At 42.2% G+C, this 18,955-nt stretch overlaps 1 long non-coding RNA gene across 1 annotated transcript; it reads right to left on the bottom strand.

Annotated features, from left to right (window-relative positions):
• Nucleotides 1-582: 582 nt before the first annotated feature.
• Nucleotides 583-15,689, bottom strand: LOC119485502. Its single transcript, XR_005206284.1, has 3 exons — nt 15,622-15,689; nt 12,274-12,512; nt 583-1,114 (listed from the first exon to the last, which is right to left on the bottom strand). It is a non-coding gene; the product is annotated as an uncharacterized LOC119485502 (long non-coding RNA).
• Between the last annotated feature and the right edge of the window lie 3,266 nt (nt 15,690-18,955).

Genomic DNA, 18,955 nt, shown 5'->3' with positions numbered 1-18,955 from the left:
AACACAAATCAATAGATTCAATTTTGTGACTATTTCAAGAACTGCTGTGCGACTGAGCTGATCTTTAATGTTGAGTTGTGCTACTCATTGGCTGTCAGTGATGACGTGAAATGACGATGATGTCCGAAATCTCGATTTACTGCTTGCGATAGAGTAAACAATGGAAAGTACAGGTGTAAATAATAAAATTGCTGATAATGGCTGAATTTCATGTAGCTGCTTCAGTTTCAGGGTCCTGGTATTGTGCATGCTGGCTCTTTGTCACACTGTCATGACTTACTGGGTTACTTGAATAGAACAGAGCCATCGTTAATGTCATTAGCAACACCTGTGCTTATCCTACTGTGTCTGCTGTGAACAAGGCCTGTTTGATTTGGCTGTGCAGTGCAGTCTCATACTCAAGAGAGTAACCTCACTGGTCAAATGAAATGTTACCTGTTGAATGGTATTCCCTGACGACACAATATATTATGATAATTTTGTTGAAACAAAGCTAACGACAAAGCTAACAGGAGACCGGAAGATGTCACTCAATCAGTCTATACACACGCCCACAGAGTCCTGAGAAGAGGTCTAATCAGCCAGATTAACTGAAAACACCTGTGTGGGTGTTTAGAGGCTTTAAACATGCAGGACTGGAACATGAGATCTGACTATAGTTTCAGTTTTGGCATTGCAGCAACGATAAACATAAGGGAACAACACAACAGAGTAAGCCAATATACTTTACATGACATATAAATTATCCATGATCATAACATGTGTCATCAATACCTGGTGGCTCAATAGCTAGTATAGATAACAGTAGCAGCCATAGATGAACAAAGGATCACATGCCAGATTTCTCCTTGGCTTAGATGGCATTACAGTAATCTTGATTTACCATTTTGTTTTATTATTCAATCTGTAACAGCCCGGGAGCAGTTTTATTGACGTTGGAACAGAAGGCTTTAATTTGGTACAATCGGCAGCAATTTGATCTGAGTCACCAAATAAATCAAGCAGTTTAACAACATCATGCTCTGCTGTAATAACCTGCTTTGCTTAACCCGTTGTTTCTACATGCCGGAACAGTTAACTCAGCGGCACACTTGTTCATCCTCTCAGAGGAAACCTGTGGAAGACATAATGAGAGAGCGCATCAGTCACTTATTATTTAAGTCATTACTGAAGGTCAGTTTAAGGTCAGGCGAGTAATTAGTTGGGGCCAGGTTCAAGTAAAGTACGGGAACAGAACAGTTAAGGTTGAAATGGGATTTAGAAGGTGCTGAATTTGTTAGGTCTGGAGATTCAAGTAGATTTCCATCAATTACACTCTAGAAATCCTGTTTGCTCTCCTGACAGGTGTCTCATACCTTAGAAACTGCTCATTTGCAATGCTGTTTGTTGACATTTTATCATGCCCCGAGAACATGTGCCAGCATGCCGAAATTAATGGAAAATCTTTGGAGTGGCTTAATTTGACAGAGTTTGACTATAGTGCCATTTATATTATCTCTCAGAAAAAGTAAATTCCAGTTTGAAAGTTGCAATTTATTTGCTCAGCCAATTAGACTGTTGTCAGGCTATTAAATAGACGTCAGCAGTCACTATAAGCCCCATAGATGTGGATCAATAGGGGCCTACTACACCCATTAGTAGGTTTTATCACCTATATACATGGTAGATCAACGAAAGAAGGTATAAAAGAACACAACAGTGACTTCTAGCAACCGTAGTAATTATGACAAAAGAGCTGAAACACAGGGTTTTCACCCATGACACCGGAGTTTGCATCCGGTGTGAAACCAACGGAAGTTGTCTTTGTGTTCGTAGTTATTTTGAGCCAAAACACAATGTTTTTCCCTTAACTTAAATAAGTGGTATTTTTTTCCCCTAAACCTAAAGGAGTTGTAGTTTTGTTGCCTAAACCTAAAGAAGCCTTTTTGTTTGTGTTCAAAAAGTAATGTTTCATTCAGTTTTACAACATGTTAGAACGTGTTGCTTTCACTTTTACAATGTAGTAGGCGTAGTAGGTCTCTATTGACCCACATCTATGGTGCTTATAGCGACTGATAACAGCTATTTAAAGCGGCAGTAGGCAGATTATTTTTGGCATCATTGGGTAAAAATTCCATAATAACCTTTCAGCAAAATTTTATTCAAGTGTTCTGAGAGATAACTAGACTTCTGCACCTCCTCATGGCTCTGTTTTCAGGCTTTAAAAAATCTAGCCCGTGACGGGAGACTTCGGCCAATCACAGGTCATTTGAGAGAGAGAGAGCATTCCTATTGGCTGTTCATTCAACGGGGGCAGCTGTCAATCACTCGCGAATTCCGATCAAAAGGTCAAACTAGACATCAAATGTGAATCAATGTTCTGTTACTGTAATGCCTGTTTCTCTCCTCAAATGTTTTCAGAAACATCTTGTAGTGTAGCTGTAAAATGAGAAAGTTTGCTCCGGCTGGTGGCGGTGCTTGGTGTTTCCTCAACTGATCTCAACAGGGCTTCTGGGTCACAAACTTTCTCAAACTTTTTGTAATGATATAATTTGTAACAATAGAACAGTAGATCTATCTGTCTCTTATTGTTTGCATAATGTAAGTGCTAGACCAACAGGTGTGCTACTATGCAGCCCTACTGACAACACACACTGAATTCAAAAGCCTGATTTCTGGCTGTGAGGTGGAGAACTCGCTGAGGTCCAGCGCAGCATCGTGTAGCACATTAGCACTCAGCTCTTTTCGGCGAGCTCAGTCCCTTAATTACCGTGCAAAGGTCAAGACAGGCAGGCCCCTGAATATGCTTATCCACCGGGTTCTTTGGAGGCTGCACAGGTGAGCACTCCAAGCTGACGATCAATCATAGGCCGCATGGGACGCCCACCCTTCCCCCACTCCGTATATATATCATAAACCACGATTCCACAGAAATGAGTGAGCGGGGAGCGTCGTCACTCCTTCAGTCAGCACTGAGTAACGATTTCTCTCGCAGTGTCCTGATTTATATCAGCATGTTAGCTTGTCACTTGAAGGGCACTACATGTGCAATCAGCAGACAGCAAGCAGATATATGGTAATGGGCCAACATTAGCAGGAGGGTGCCAGCTACTGTAGTCTTAAAACAAATTATACTCTTGAATACACGTGTACAGTTGTTAACAGTCTGTTGACGTTGACTGCATTCCAAGATTCATTGCGTGATTTAGTGTTTCACCCTAATATACCTTTGTGGTGTTCCTACCAAACAGAATTCATATAGAAAAAAGAATAGCTTTTTATGTTGCTGCTGCTGTGCAGTGTTTTCAGATGGACTTCCTTTCAGTTGCAGTGGTTTGCTGCAATTGTTAGGGCTGTAATGTGTAATGTGTGTGTAATGTACAAGTGACAGGATTCAAATGCAGACACCAGAGGACTGTCTAAGGGGCCATTGACATTTCCAATAAAGTTTATTCAACGATGTTGATAAAACAGGGAAAGGCAGTGTTACTTTGTTCACTTGTGCTATGAATGGAAAGTAAGACGGAAAAAAAAAAGGATGGAGCCTCAGATGGCCGGAAGATGTAGACGATATGGTGATTCAGCTTTATATCATCGCAGTCTCTGAAATACTGCTCCAGTGTTGTTAGAGCAAGCTCACTGCAGTTTATAACAGATCTTTTGACAGCATCCATGTGGGGAATCGGACCATGGAACTGCTCAAACTGCAAGACAGCAGAGCAACATTTCTGACATGGCAGAAATCCAACCAGATTGTTTGGGTGTTACTGAAAATGACAGCCAATCTGGCAGACATTTCTAAAATGAGTCGCGGGCGAGCAATTGGGGTCTAAAATTTGGCTTGACTCCTTACATTGTGTGCCAGGCTGTATGTATTACTGTGCTAACGAGCTGATATGAAACAGCTGTGTAGGCAGGTAATAGCCATAGACTGTATATAAAAAGTGGACATACTCACCATGATGTCACCCATTGCATGGTTTGTGGACTGCCGTTGGAAGCTTCAAGTTCAGCATTTTGGTCATATCCATCTTGGTTTTTGGCTGTCACCATCTTGGGTTATTTGTAACCAGAAGTGGCAAAGGAGTTGAAGTACAACCGAATGCTGAATAAGACATTTTTAGGCGACCAAAAAGGTTATAACTAACTTTCATGAACTGAAAACACACTGTGAAAGGGTTAATGTTGTAAGACGAAAACGGACAACTCCCAGATCGGACAATGGCGTGGTAGCGACCTGTCAATTGCAAGGTAGCCACGCCCTAAAGCATACCCTGCTTAATAAATCAAGTGAGAAGTAGACTCATTTTCTCATAGACTTTTATACAATCAGACTTCTTTTTGCAACCAGAGGAGTCGCCCCCTGCTGGCTATTAGAAAGAGTGCAAGTTTAAGGCACTTCAGCATTGGCTTCACTTTTCAGATCCCAGAGTTGCCCACTGGTAATAGCTCACGTGGCACCACAGTAATATACAGGGGTGAAAAACACACTGAGGTCACCTGGTGGACAGGTGTGGTACAGAGACTCAGAGACAGAGACAGAGACAGAGACAGAGTCCGAGACGAAGAAAGATGGTAACGGCAGTGCATTTTTAGTTCTGAACACCTGCAATTGTAATGTGACATGATTTATTGCATCTTCTCTTTGTTTCGTTACCATGAGCCTTCTTACACATTTAAGCCAGTAATTCAGTGTAGCGTCAGCATTCCAGCATCCAGCCATCACGCCACAATTTCTTCCACTGCAGCGGACTAAACATCACTTTAACAGAAAAGATGCTTTAGGTATAGAGCATTGATGCTGTAACGTTGTACAGCGGAGCAGTATGCGCTTTATTAACAGACAATATGATGCAAAGGTCAGAGTCTTTGTCAGCAGCTAAGGTCACATCCCTGGAGAGATGTTTTCCAACTAGACAGAATGAACAGCACCTCTTCAGGGGCATGTAATCGTGACTCAGCGCTGCATACGGACGCCGGCCTCGCCGCATGTACTTTAAATGTGACTGCCTCTGTCACCCTGACTGACATTCTGATTCAGCAAGACCTCTGGACCGCCGTGTGGGATGATGCAGTCAAGTCCACGCACAAGAACAACTGATAAGTTTGCTTTTGTTCCCGTAAAAACTACAGCTTTTTATACAGGCACATTTCTAAGCATATGAATAGACTCACTCAGTGACTAAGTGTGGTGCCACTGCTGAATACTGATTGGATCAAGCCTTCAGTTAAAAAGATGGATGATGGTTGTCAACCTTTCAAGGTAAAATGGCTCACATTTAGAATGACTGGGCTGGATTTTCAAAATGTAGCTGAAAGTGTGCTGCAGCCATGTCCTTATTAGCATATCCTGAAGAATATTTGAACTGCAAATTAGGAATTAGAAACTTTATGATATATAGAGAATAAGAATTTGTTTTTCAGTGTACTGTAGCTGTAAATTCACACATTAATGTACATAATTTGAGCTAAGTAAAGCGATGACACCTCTCATCTGCCCTGAACTCCCCCTGGACATAAAGACGCTATATATAGAGCAAAGCTGAAGCACACTGTCTGTCTGTGTGAATGGATGTGCGGCCGGGGAGACTCACAGAGGGTTAACTGACCTGACTGCTGGACTATGATTCACACTCTGCTGGGTTAAGGACCCACATGCAGCGGAGCAGAACTGTCCTAGGGGCTGGAGGCGCCCGCAGTGCACAGATCGTGTGTGTGTGTGTTTGTTTGCTTCCTGAAACATTTGCATGTGTCACATTTGCTATGTTAATGTCATATGATGAGAAATTATTTCTATTGTTCTTTAAGGTAAAAGGTACTGCAGCGACAAACACACACACATGTACAGTGAACCGGTAAAGCGAGGATATAGCTTTATTCTTTTCTGATGAGCACACAATACAGATCTCCCTGGGGTGATGAGCTCATGTGATTTACCTGTACTGTACATAGACCTGCCTTTCAGAAGCAGCCTCTAAAATACTCCAATACTTGCAGGCCGGTTATAACATATTGACTGCATGGCAAAAAAAAAACCCTCCTGGGAGACACACAGAGACAATGGCTTTCCATCTGAATGTTTTTTTTTGATGATCTGTTGCTCTGCATTATCTGAGAAAAGAGCTGCAGTGAGAATCAGGGACAGGGAGAGAAAACTGGGATGAACAGAACAGACACAATAAGAGGAAAGAGATAGAGAAGGAGAGGAGAGGAAATGGTAATTTATGGTCGCCATGCGGCCCCGGATATCCATTAGGAGTGCCATAACGAATGGTCCGGTCCCTGGCAGTGACACTGGGTTGGAGCCTGGGTTGATTGAGCTGTGATCACACCAGCAGACTGCTGCTGCTGCCAGCAATGCAACACTAACCGTAGCAGATGAAGACAACCGTAAATTCCCACCTGTTGTAAGTGCCGCCCGGCCGCTCACCTTTATTCCTCTCAGTCTTCCTTAGTGACTGCCTGTCATGTGTTTAGTTAGTCTCTTGTCTGTCTGTCACCTGCTCCTCTATTGCTGTTTTCGCCTTGGATTAGTGCGTCTGTCTCCATTTAAGTGCACACTGTCAAAATCACACCCTCAGCCCGGCCTATAGGGAGTGGCCCTCCACTACCTCCTCTCTCTTTCGTCCCCTCTCAGGTGCTGACACGGAGGATTGACATTTTTTCTTCCTCTTTCCCTATATGAATTTATTATGCTTGTTCGAGACGAGCCAGGCCTGCGCAGAATTGATCACAGGCGATCGTTGCGCAATACATGCCGGTTAGATTTGTGTCCGACTTGATGCCGATTTGCTCTGACGTCATGCACATGTGGGCAACGATAACCTCACGAGATTAGATTAGATTAGCCAGTGCAGTTTTTAGAGCCAGGCGCCGCAGTTGCTCTCCACCGACTTCAAGACCCAGGGCATTATGGGAAACGCCTGGCTGTCGCCTGATCAAAGAGCTGATTGGCTCTTAGATTTGACAACAAACACCACGTGTTTTAGAAAGTCCGAACTTTCTGTGTAATATTTAACGCTAGATTATAGGATATTAATTGTGCAATGAAGGTTTCACCTGTTAACAAACACATCTTGTGTGGTTAATAATAATAATAATACTGAAGGTTATTTATATAGCACAAAACGAGTGCTCATTATGTGCTTTACAAGGCCGACATAAAAAATAATAAAGGATAGAATCCAATGCTAGATACATGCACATTTCCTCATATATTTACAAACAAATATAAATAAATCCTAACTTGGTCTGCAAACTACAAGTAGCCTTCAGAGTCCTGAGAGCACTTCTGAGTACTACAGAGCACATGTTCTGGTAAGTGCTATATTAATATTATTATTATTAACCACACAAGATGTGTTTGTTAACAGGTGAAACCTTCATTGCACAACATGAGACTAATAGCCTACAAGCTAGCGTTAAATATTATAATTACGCAGAAAATTCGGGCGTTCTACAACACATGACTAAACTGAAAGGCCAATCAGCTCTTTGATCAGGCGACAGCCAGGCGTTTCCCATCATGCCCTGGGTCTTGCAGTTGGTGCTGCAGCGCCTGGCTCTAAAAACTGCAGCCGCCTCGATGTCGTGAGGTTATCGTTGCCCACGTGTGCATGACCTCAGAGCAAGTCAGGATCAAGTCGGACACAAATCTAACCGACATGCATTGCGTGCCGATCGCCGGTGATCGATTCTGCGCAGGCCTGGCTCGTCTCGAACGAGCCTAATATAAGCACCTCTAACCCCTTTCTCTCTCGTTTGTCTCAATTCTCTCGACCCTTCCCCCCCCAAACCCTGTTTTTTTCCTCTTTGCCCTTTTAGCAGGGCGGCTTTGCCTTTCAACAAGGAAGTCTTGGATTCATACCCCCGGGGGGACCATGAAGCGTGAGGCTCATCGAGACGTGCCCCCACTCTGAATTTTGACCCCCGGGTTCCCAGACACTCCAACCACGCCACGCCACCGCTCAACCTCCTCCAATCCCATGCAACCGACCCACCTTCATCCAACCGCTCGACCCCTCCATGCCACCGTACACGACTCCGGCAACCACCCCCCTTTTATTTCCCTCTCCTCGACCCCAATCATCCCACCTCACACAATCCTCACACTAACCTTCCCCAAATCCTCTTTCCATCCAAATAAAACTACTTTTATACCGTACAAATGTCCTTGTTAGTGAACTTTCCTTCCCTCGACTGTACATGACACCCAAGGTCAGGTTCCCGCCTCTCCGTCCCCGTCACTCATACAGCACAGCTATAATTATCAGCTCGCACAGCAACTGCCAACCTCTATTCACACTCATTCTCTGTCTGGTGCAAGTTAGATAAGCCCACAGCAGAGTATTATACAACATAATGTAAGCTTTGTGCTGTGCAACAGTCGAGTCATTTATCCATCTTATGGATTTAACAAATAAAGCCAAAGCCAACGTTATGTGTTTTATGCTTAGGCCTGCATCCCTCGGAGTTACGCTCATATTGGACAATTCTGCAAATTTATATCCAGTGCCGATGCTAAAATGTCAATGCAGGAAGTAGTGTGCTCTTTATGTATCAAGGTGGAAAGTAAGGGTATGGAGGTCTGTCTCCTGTTGAAAACCTGCGTGTTTATATGTAACCTACATATATTTTACCACAATCTTTCCCTTTTAAGTGTATCTGTCATGACCCCTTCCAACTCTTAGTTTATTTCTTCATCTGCTCTGTTTTCATGTCTTATATCATTAACCTCTCATGTCATTTCAGAGCCTGCCACTCCCTCCTGCTTGCAATCACCTCATTCCCTTCACCTGAGTTTCCCTGGCCATCTCTTCACCTGCAGCTTGTTTCCTAATGTCTCCTCAGCCCATATATACCAGTCCTAGTTCACCAGTCACTTCCAACACTTCTTTGGCCCTGTCTACACATTTACAGATATTTAAAAAAATTATATTTTATTTAAAAAAAAAAAAGATTATCCACACGACTTTTGTTTTCCAAAATATTTCCGTCCACACATGTCCGCAAAAAACGACTTCAAACACTCGCCGTCATATTTACATGTCACCACAAGTGAGATCACAAGTTAAGGGTCAAGGAATTTTGTTACCACCCGTCTCACTCCCTTTCCTTCGGCTTCATTACAGTCAGTTAGATAACAGTTATTGTTGGTGGGGGGCTGAGATTCCTAGTCAAACTGCATGACTGTCATCACTCTGCTGTCATCAACTGTCTCTTTAAATGCATGAATAACGAAAGGGAGATCATTCAGGTTTATGTCTGTAGCCCTTCCGAGCGCTCCAAACCTCGCCTTCAATCGCCCAAAAGCACATTCAATCACCATTTGGCCTCGACATGTTTAAAGTGTTCCCTGCTTCGGCCTCCTGTGACTGGAACATTTTTCAAATGTAAAGTAATTAGAAAGGGGCAGTGCTAACAAAACGTAAAAAGCTAGTAGTCCGCAATCTTTGTTAGGAGGATGTCATCATTTCCCAAACGCTCCATTTTACACGTCCACACTGATACAAAGTGATCGGAGTTTAAAAATCTGCATCTTAGAAGGCGTTTACAGCCTGGAACTGGATACAGCGTTAGAGGCGGGATCCCGTTCATTCCTATGAGAGTTGCTCAGTGGCGCATGAAGCCAAAATGGCTCGACTGCGGAATCATAAAGTACCCGGATCATCCGGCAGTCTTCCGCATCCATTAGGCCTATAGAGCAGGCGCAGTAGCATTTCCTTTAACTCCGCCTCCCAGCCCTCGCTCCAGCCTCGGTCTGGGTCTCATTCAAATGAACGGAGGAAGAGAAATAACTCTGGATTTGGCTATTAGTGGATTTTACAGCTTTTAGGACCTAATGATTTAAATAAGGGCTATTCAAGTGTTCAGACTGGGAGGTTAATTGACCTAAAAAAAAAAGTTATCTGCTGAGTTACAGACCCAATGTAAGTCTATGGGAAAAAGTATTTCTGGGCCCAATGGCATCACGTGACGTTGTAGTTTGGCCACTACGAAAATTTGCATCAAAGCCCGGCACTCTTCCTGGGGGCTTGGACCTCCTCCCTAAGCAGCGTTCAGCGCTCTTTATACTTCCCGGTTCACAGTTACGTGGATTACATACAAATTGATTTCATGCTGACCATCTATGTCTATGTACACAAATCAATTCATTAAATTTCGTGACTATTTCACGACCTGCTGTGTGACTGGGCTGCGCTATCATCCCTGGTCTCCCATATATCACTTGCTTAACATGAACACAATGCCAGGCTGGATGAATGAAGTCCAACAAAATGGCAAATATATATATATATATTAAAAAAAAGATATAGTATCTGTATTCCGTCAGCCACTGTAAAATTCATATTTTATTTTTTGCTTTCTTTTAAGGAGTCTTTAAATGTAATTTCTCCACAAGCTGAACCCCAAGCTGCTGAGAGCCATTCCAAATATTTTGAGCCCATGATGTTCATTTGGCTCTCGCTGGATTTGGGCGTAAATGTCAAGGACTATCTTTCATCCTGGTCAGTGGCATTCAATGACAGAGCTCGGTGAGAGGAGGGAGCCAGGGGTTGGAGCAGGCACCTTGCTCTCCCGGGTCTGTCTGTCTCTTGTTTTATTTGTGTAATATGTGTTTTGGCCTTGGTCCAGAGTAGGGGAGTGCAGCAATAATAGGATTATGAGTGAGCCCAAACTTCATCACCTGTCTGCTGCCGTGTCAGGGGAGATAAATTGATGAGGTGATATATGGTTTGATGTGACACAGGGAGCACGGTTACGTGTGAGGAAATAATATTAATCCAGTTTATTAGGGAGATGGAAGAAAATTGTGCATAACCGTGCTGGCCTTTCGGTGCTGCTGCAGGGAAATCAACACTGTTTGAGGTGTGTGTGTGTTTGTGTGTGTGTGTGTGTGTGTGTGTGTGTGTGTGTGTGTGTGTGTGTGAGTGTGCGTGTGCGTGTGCGTGTGCGTGTGTGTGTGCGTGTAGGTGTGTTTGACAGAAAGAGGATTTATTTCAGTGTATTTTGCTTCATGCCTACTTTACGAATTCATTTTCCATAATATAATTCACAAGATAGATTTGTTCTGTTTTATCAATACTACAATTCTTTCACATGGTATTTCAGACGAAAAAAAAAAACACAAACAAAAACAAATGATACTTAGCAAACATAGAAAAATAAAGTCAATTCCAGTTATAATTGAGCAGCAGGAGCAGCTGTACTCTAGGGCTAAATCTAATGAAGTTTTGAATCTGAAACTAATCAGCGTGACAAAATAGGGAGGAAAAACAATTCAACAAGCATAATTGGCTTTCAGGGCTGATTGATTTGTTTCCTCATTCCAGATCTTCAACATTGTTTTGAAGAAATACTTTGACCTCATATTGCAGATGTAGTGCAGAATTGTAGATGTACAGTAACGCCAACATCATCTGGGTAGGTGTGAGATCAGCCTTGAGAACAATGTGCAACGTGATTATTTAACTTTTCTTTCTTCACTGTTTTATAGTCTAATGTTTGGACCATAAATAGTCTTCCTTGGGTAAATGTGATATTGTGTATGAGCTGTGATGACAGTATGGCCAATCATTAAATTACTTGTGATCACACAATACCCATGTTAATTACTACGTTTACTTGCACGCTGATATTCCGCTATTATTCTGAATATAACAATATTCCGAATTTGATACGGGTGTAAACAGCATATTCCATTTGGATATTCCGAATTAGGCGTTATCCTGAATGAAGCATTTTCCAATTAATACATGTGGGAAATGCTGATATTATTTGAGTTTTAGGAGCATTCTTGTGTATGTATACACATGTATACAGTGCATTCGGATTGTGTCTCAATTGGGGTTTTTACATCAGTTTGTGATCGACACATGGCCCTGTGAGCTCTTGTTTCTCTCTTTTTTTGTTTATTTTGCTTGTTTTAAGCTTTTTGTGCAGGTAATTGTGTCCCAGCACCTACAAAAAAATTATGGATGTGCGTGTGCCACTTGACGATTGCCTCTAAAACCCATCTCCTACTGTGCAACATAAAGTGCATGTTTGAAAATGATCCCTTTGTGTAGGATTTGAAAATTTCTTAGACAGCACCACAGGGATGTTTCTCTTTTCTACAAAGGCTTTTACAGTCCAAGAGAGAAATGATTGCAAAACACATCACATTTAGATTTTCCCACGTGACCCACGTTGCATGTGCTCGTGTGTATTCGTCCCTCCTTGGCGTGCACCTACCAGTGGCTTAGGCTGACTCAATACAGTAAGCAAATACAACCATCTGCCAAAAACAATTACCTGATTTTAAGATCCCACTCATTCACCGAGCTGACATCGCCTTTGAGAAGAAAGGAAGCTGACATTTGAATTTGCATCTGAGCGGGGTTACTGGCTGGTAAGAGTGGAGGGTCCAGCAACTCCTCGCCGCCGTCAGAGTGAGGCTGTGTTTGTGTGCATGTCAGGACCGATCGGTGGGTTGCAACTCTGAAGAATGCACAATGTTTCCTCTATTTAAGTGTTAAGACTGGATGGCTGCGCTGGAGGAAGGGAGAGAGAAAGAGATAAATAGGAACGGAAAGGTGGGAAAGAGAATCTGAGTAGACGAAAAATACAGGAGAATTGTTAACATTCACAGAGACAAAGACACAACACGGAGATTCACTGGTGAGAAGGACATGCCCCCCAACTTCACCAGAACATTGTATTTTATTTGTCCTCTTTTTGTTCTTTATCCATTTGGACTATAAAATCAGACATGTATGCATTAGAATATATGAATGCATGGCCCTATCTTGTGCTTTGAAGACCATGGTTTTATCATGCATGTAAATTAAACCAGCATGCTCCAACATGGTCTCATACACCGTTCGTAGATATATCAAAAAGTAATGCGCTGTAATTTGTGTATATTCCACGAAAACCAAGTCACGTGTAATTAACATAATCGTGGACCAGAAATCATAAAGGGCCGTGAATGCCGTGTAGGGAGGAGGTTGGGGTGGACGGGTGGGTCAAAAAAATACCAGATAAGTCAACATTGATTCATTTGTCACGTAACTTTCGTACTTAAGTTAATGCTACTTCCGGAGTTATTTACAGCCGAACCTCGATCTTTTCCTAAACCTAACTAAGTAGTTTTGTTGCTTAAACCTAACCAAGTTGTTTCCTGTGAAGATGGAAGTTTTAAAAAAAAAAAGACTGTATGCATGTAACAATAGTTAATTGGCATGTGTTGCTGGAAATTCATAGGACAACTAACGAAAAAAAGGAGGTTAAATGTTTCGTAACATATTATACGAACCATTGTATGAGGATACGTTGCACACTTTCATGTTTCCTTGTTATTGCTGCTGTTATTCTTCTTCTGGACTCATGGCAACAAGATAATTGTGGTCCATTTCTACTTATGCTGCTATAGAAATGCAACATAATGTATAAGAATTAAGCCCAACAGTGTTAAGTTGTGAGGGATCAGTGCTGACACAGCTTTTTCCATGTCTGTATAACAGGGTGAGAATGCATTTTTTGGGAGGAGTGTTGTGGATTAATTTCTTATTGAACAGGACGGTGTGCTTTCGTCGAGCCGCACCACCACCTCAGCGTTGAGGCCAATCTCTCTCGCCCTTAATCAGCCTTCTACCTCAAAACACCACATTCTTTTCTATTGGCCATTCATTTTGTGGGAGTTCACTCTCGCCCACCGGAGCAAAAATCAATACAGTCCGAGCCGAGCTCAGTGGGCGGACAGAAAATGGCTGTTTCTAGCTGTTTCTTTCTCACTGACCAAAGATGATGCTGGAGAAAAGAAACAAGTTCTGCAGTCACAAATTTTCCTCGTTGTTAACCTTTTCTACAGATTTCAGTGGCCTCCGAGACTGAAACACGTCTAATTCACACCAGAGAGAAAGCAACCTATCATTAGTGAGACACACAGCTCCCATATCATGTGCAGCCAATTACATTTCTCTGGAAAACAACAGCCACTGAAGATGTCACAGCAAATGCTCCAAAAATGGTAGATTTTCCACATTCATGAAATGAACACTGATACACTGCTTAAAAAAGACACATCAAAGTATCTAAAGATCATATTTAACTACTTACTCACATCAGAAGACTTATGATTGCACGTTAGCTGTTTAATGCTAACTGATACATGCTCTCATTAAGTGTGACCTCCTTGTCAGAGTAAAGCCCAGTGGTGAGTGTGCTGCGTTGTAATGAGAGCTGGCTGTGGGCTGAGGATGAGGAGAAGAAGAGATCAGGACACTGTGTCTCAGACACAAAGGGCAGAGGACCGACTCAGTCCACCCAGCCATCCTGGCGTCATTAATGACAGAAAGCTCTTTATATATTTGTAATATTGCCAAATACTTCCACAGAAAATTAAATGTCCAGATAATTATTCTAAACTTAAATAAATATGACCTTCAGTAATATTTAGTAAGAACTTGATCAGGATATTCTTAAATAGATCATAGGTCAATAGGTCAGTAATAGTCAATTGTAACATATCGATATAAGGTTCACGTCCTGCAAAAAACAATACATGATATCGCCGATGAGAGCGAGTCATCTACCAGTCTCTGTTTATTAATGCGTAATGATGTGAGCACTGATAAAACCATGTTCATCACACTAATTGAGTGCCAAATAAACGTTAGGTAGTTAGCGATTAAGTACAAGAAAACTGTTGCTGCCTGTGTAATAAATGTAAATTTTCTACGTTGTGTTTTCACTGTAGCCAATCTACTGTACGCACCGCTGTCATCGTCATCAGTTTATTGGCTTCAAGCAGTGGAAAATAAATCAATAACACAACAATTGTAGTTAGTAACATACTCATCACGTTATGTTTTGAACACACCTGATGTACCTGATGCAACTCAGCAGCCCTTACTGTTGGATCAGGGCTGAGCATCAGCTGGTTCAGGTGTGTTAGTGCAGAGAGAAGTTTAAAATGGGCAAATAGGGAGTCTGGAGGTCTGGAGCTGGGAACTCAGTGTCTAGGCTACAGGCTAGAATAAATATCATTAGTGAAGTATTTAAAAAGTTTTCTGAATCTGCTCTATTGATTTACAGAATAGGATTTTACATGACAAACATTGCCAGAAGAATTAACTGTTCAGACGAATGCTGTGATATGTGTAAATAATATCAGAGCATAGTGATATAAATAAAAAATAGTTAACTTAAATAGCTTTCTATTTAAGCTTTTTGGGCGTTATCTATAGTAGTAATAATGATGGTCCAAAATGATGTAAAATTTCATAGTTTTAGGTCAAACCCAAATCCCCAAATGATACTGTTTCTTTGCCTGTTATGTTTGTGGGTTTTTAATAGAAAAGACTGATCTTCTCGTGTCGCCGCTGTGCACACAGGACTACTTGGCTCAATAACCTAACTTTGTCTTTACATATGTTGACATATTGTCTTAAAAGGCTTTCATATTCTGCTTACTGATTTATTATTTGTCGTTGTCCATTGATGGGCGGTTCTGAGTTCTATTAAGCACCACTGTCTATATTGTACAATAAAAAACCTGGGTCTGTCATAATCTGCTCTTATGTTTTCCCTTTGTTTGATTCTGTTTGATTCATGTCATTTTTTCCATCAGGTTTAGTTTTTCCTGTTTTTGTTACTCACCTCTCTTCTCATTTCAGATCACCTCACTTCCTGCCTTTGTGTGTTTTCCAGCCAGTTTTGATTGTGTGCCCCGCTCTGATTAGTTTCACCTGTCCCTCGTTAAGTCCTGCCCTGCTCTCACAGTTCTACACACCTGCTCTGAATCAGCCTCGTTAGTTCTTACCAGCCAATCAGCTCCCTGCCCGTTCTCCTGTCAAATCACCTCATTCCCTTCAGCTGAGCTTCTCCACCCATCTCTCCACCTGCACTTCATCCTCCAAGTCCTGGTTTTCACTTCAGTCTTGGCTCCTTGGTTTTGTTATGTGATATTCAGTTATGCCTTGCCTGCACCAAACCTTAAATTAAAGTTATTTCTCCAACTTCCTGTTGCTTATAATCTCCTGCGTTTGGATCCCTCTGCTCCACTCCTCATGACAAGGTCAATATCCTTGCTTAATGCAGTGATTATTATTTCCTTCAAATTTCTATATCCAAAGCTTTCCCCACATTTTTGTTTATTACATATCTGGCTGCAAGAAACAATATAATCTATACAAAAGGTCTTGTAACCTCACTGCATGACTACAGGACTTTTTCATTTACTATCTTTGACTGCTCAGCTATGCAACCCTCATGACTTCTTTGTGCATAAAAACACAAAATAAGGTGTAGACCTATGTAACATTCAGCACTACTGAAATTCTGTGTTTACACTGAAAAACGATTGAACTGTTGGCATAAATCATTGCACATGTAATCGACACGCTCCCTCTCCTCTTACCTTTTTGTGTCAACATCATGATTACATCACGGTGTTAGCTGGAGGCAAAACAAAGGAAAGACTGGAGGCAAACACTAGCAGTGGGCTAAAGTTACACATTGAAAATGTCATCTATTTAGCCGTCCGCCGTAACCAGCCGTGAGCCATGGCTGCGTTTTGCAACCCTCTCTCTGAAACGCTTCACCGACATTGTACGACTCTCTTTTTGATTAACTTTACTGAAGGATAGTTAACTATAGGCATCCAAAGATTTATACGCCCTCAATTTATCTTTACAGCGCTGCCGTTGGCCACCAGCCCGCTGGTTGGACGGCTGGCTACTTATAGCTAACTTAGCTTGCTAATACCGCCATACTGTCATCCAACACAGAAAATGAGCCGAACAAAGTCGACACTCATCTTCCTCTCATTTCCTACGCTGTGACAAGAGTGTGTGGATGAAGCATTAAGTTGTTAAATTGTACTCATTTAGCGACTGGCTAGTTAGCTAGCTACCTTGCTAATTCCACCATGCTACAGAAAATGAGCCCAACAGCGGACCGCTGGGTCACGGCCCCTCTGCCTCACTGCTCGCCGCAAGGAGACTACTTCCGTTGCTTGTTATGGTACGTGTGCACAGGGGCGTTTTTTTTCCGCGAGTGGACGCGACGCTTCCCAACATTGGACGCTTGGTGGGCTGTCACCAGAAACAAGGCACTCGGCTCCTGATTGGACGAACGCTTTCCCGCCGTTGGCTGCTGCTCCCAGCTTTCAAACCGGAACCAGTATGGAGGCTCGTTTGGAAACCTTCTTCTCTTATTTCAAGAAAATAGTTCACTGAAATGTGTTTCTGAGAACATTTGAGGCGAGAAATAAGCCATGCAGTTGCTGAATCTGTCTTTATTTTGGATCGACAACGTTTATCTGAAAAGATTCTCGGGAGTTTCGAGAGGCGGCGGGTCGCGGCGGGTCGCGTCGGATGCCCGTGATTTGCATAAAGTAGACTAGCCCTCAACTTTATGCAAATGAGGAGCGGGCGTTGCGACGCTCCGTTTCTCGAATCGCGATGCCACGCTACCAGAATGCATTGCGCGGCTGCTTACATAGACAATGAATGGGAAGCGTGGAAAGCACGGAGGATGTGGACACTTACCATTAGTCTCCGGACAAGCTAACTAGCTAACTAGTCAGTTCTGGAGACAGTAGCTAGCTAACTAACGTTAGCCAGCGTCTACTCCCCCAAAGTAGTCTGCTAGCGGCGTGGGGTCACATCGGTTAATGTTAATATATTTATATAATATATTTTCTTCAGCCATTGTTCAAAAAACAAGCCAACAATGCTGGCCAGCATTTACTAACATGTTCAGAGAATTTGACTGCCTCCACCTAATGCTCGCCCACAAAATACGTCACTGTGTTTACTAACAGAAAAGGGGTAAAATAGCTGTAAATACTCATTCTCCTCATACAGTCAACCTGACTGCTGAGCTGACTTTTTAACCCAGAATCTCCACTTTGAGTAACGAGAGGATTGACACAGCTTTTGTTTTGCTGGTTGACCAAAAACAACTTCTTCCCCCTTCCCTCAATGGCTCTTTAGTGGGTTACAGCAGGTAATAGGATGTGATTGGACTGGCTTCAGCAGGTGGTGGAGGATGGAGGGGGGGTAGTCAAGGTTGCCTGAGTGCGGTGTCAGGACCCTGATTACAGCAGACAGGCTATCTGGATGTGCCCCTCAACCCAAACTCATCTGTGATTGGTTGGGACTGGCTGGATGGCTGTTGCAGATGGGGTCATCCTACATCCTCCTGTTGTCAACAAGAGGACAACATCTTCCTCAGAGACTACAAAACATCCCATGAGGAAGGCAGAGAGAAGCAGAGAGAGGCAGGAGTGAGATATCAGAGGTCAGAACGAATGTTGTTTAGAGAACGCGATTACCATGAACATCCATGGAGAGAGAGAGCGAGTAATTATAATAATAAACACAATAATAACCTGTATTTACAGTTTGTTTGCTTTTTCTTCAGAATGACAAAGTGCTTCACAGAGAAGAACATACAAATACAAGCAATTAGAGCAAACACAAATCAGGAGAGGGAAAAACTGAAAACAAACACAGGGAGAGTACAGGATATGAAATACAGTATACTGTATATACTGCTCCTATTTTTATACTTCCTTCTATTTAAATGGTTCATATTTTGTTACACTTTGTTTAGCTCTTTTTTTACTGTGTTAGCTGATGCTTCTTGTTTTTTGTACTATCCCCTTTGCTGCTCTACACTGCAGGACTAATAAAGGAATATCTTATCTTATCTTATCTTATCTTAAGAAACAGAAAAAAGTACCATTGGAAAAAACGTTCATATGAAACACATCCCAAAGCTTTTCATAAAAAAAGTTTTGGAATTAATCAAGTATTTTCATGTCTGAGCTCAATGAGCAAACATTTAAAAATTGTGGATGGCTCTGACCACAAAAGAATGATCAGTCAGTCTTGATGCAGACCCAGCCTCTTGCAGATACTTTCATAGCAGATTATTCATATATTTACAGCAAGGAAATGAGAGACCTTAAAAGTTAATAATGCAT

The sequence above is a fragment of the Sebastes umbrosus genome, chromosome 3 (assembly GCF_015220745.1).
Source record: "Sebastes umbrosus isolate fSebUmb1 chromosome 3, fSebUmb1.pri, whole genome shotgun sequence".
In the NCBI taxonomy this organism is placed as follows: Eukaryota; Metazoa; Chordata; class Actinopteri; order Perciformes; family Sebastidae; genus Sebastes; species Sebastes umbrosus.
This window is presented reverse-complemented; position numbering and strand designations above follow the sequence as displayed.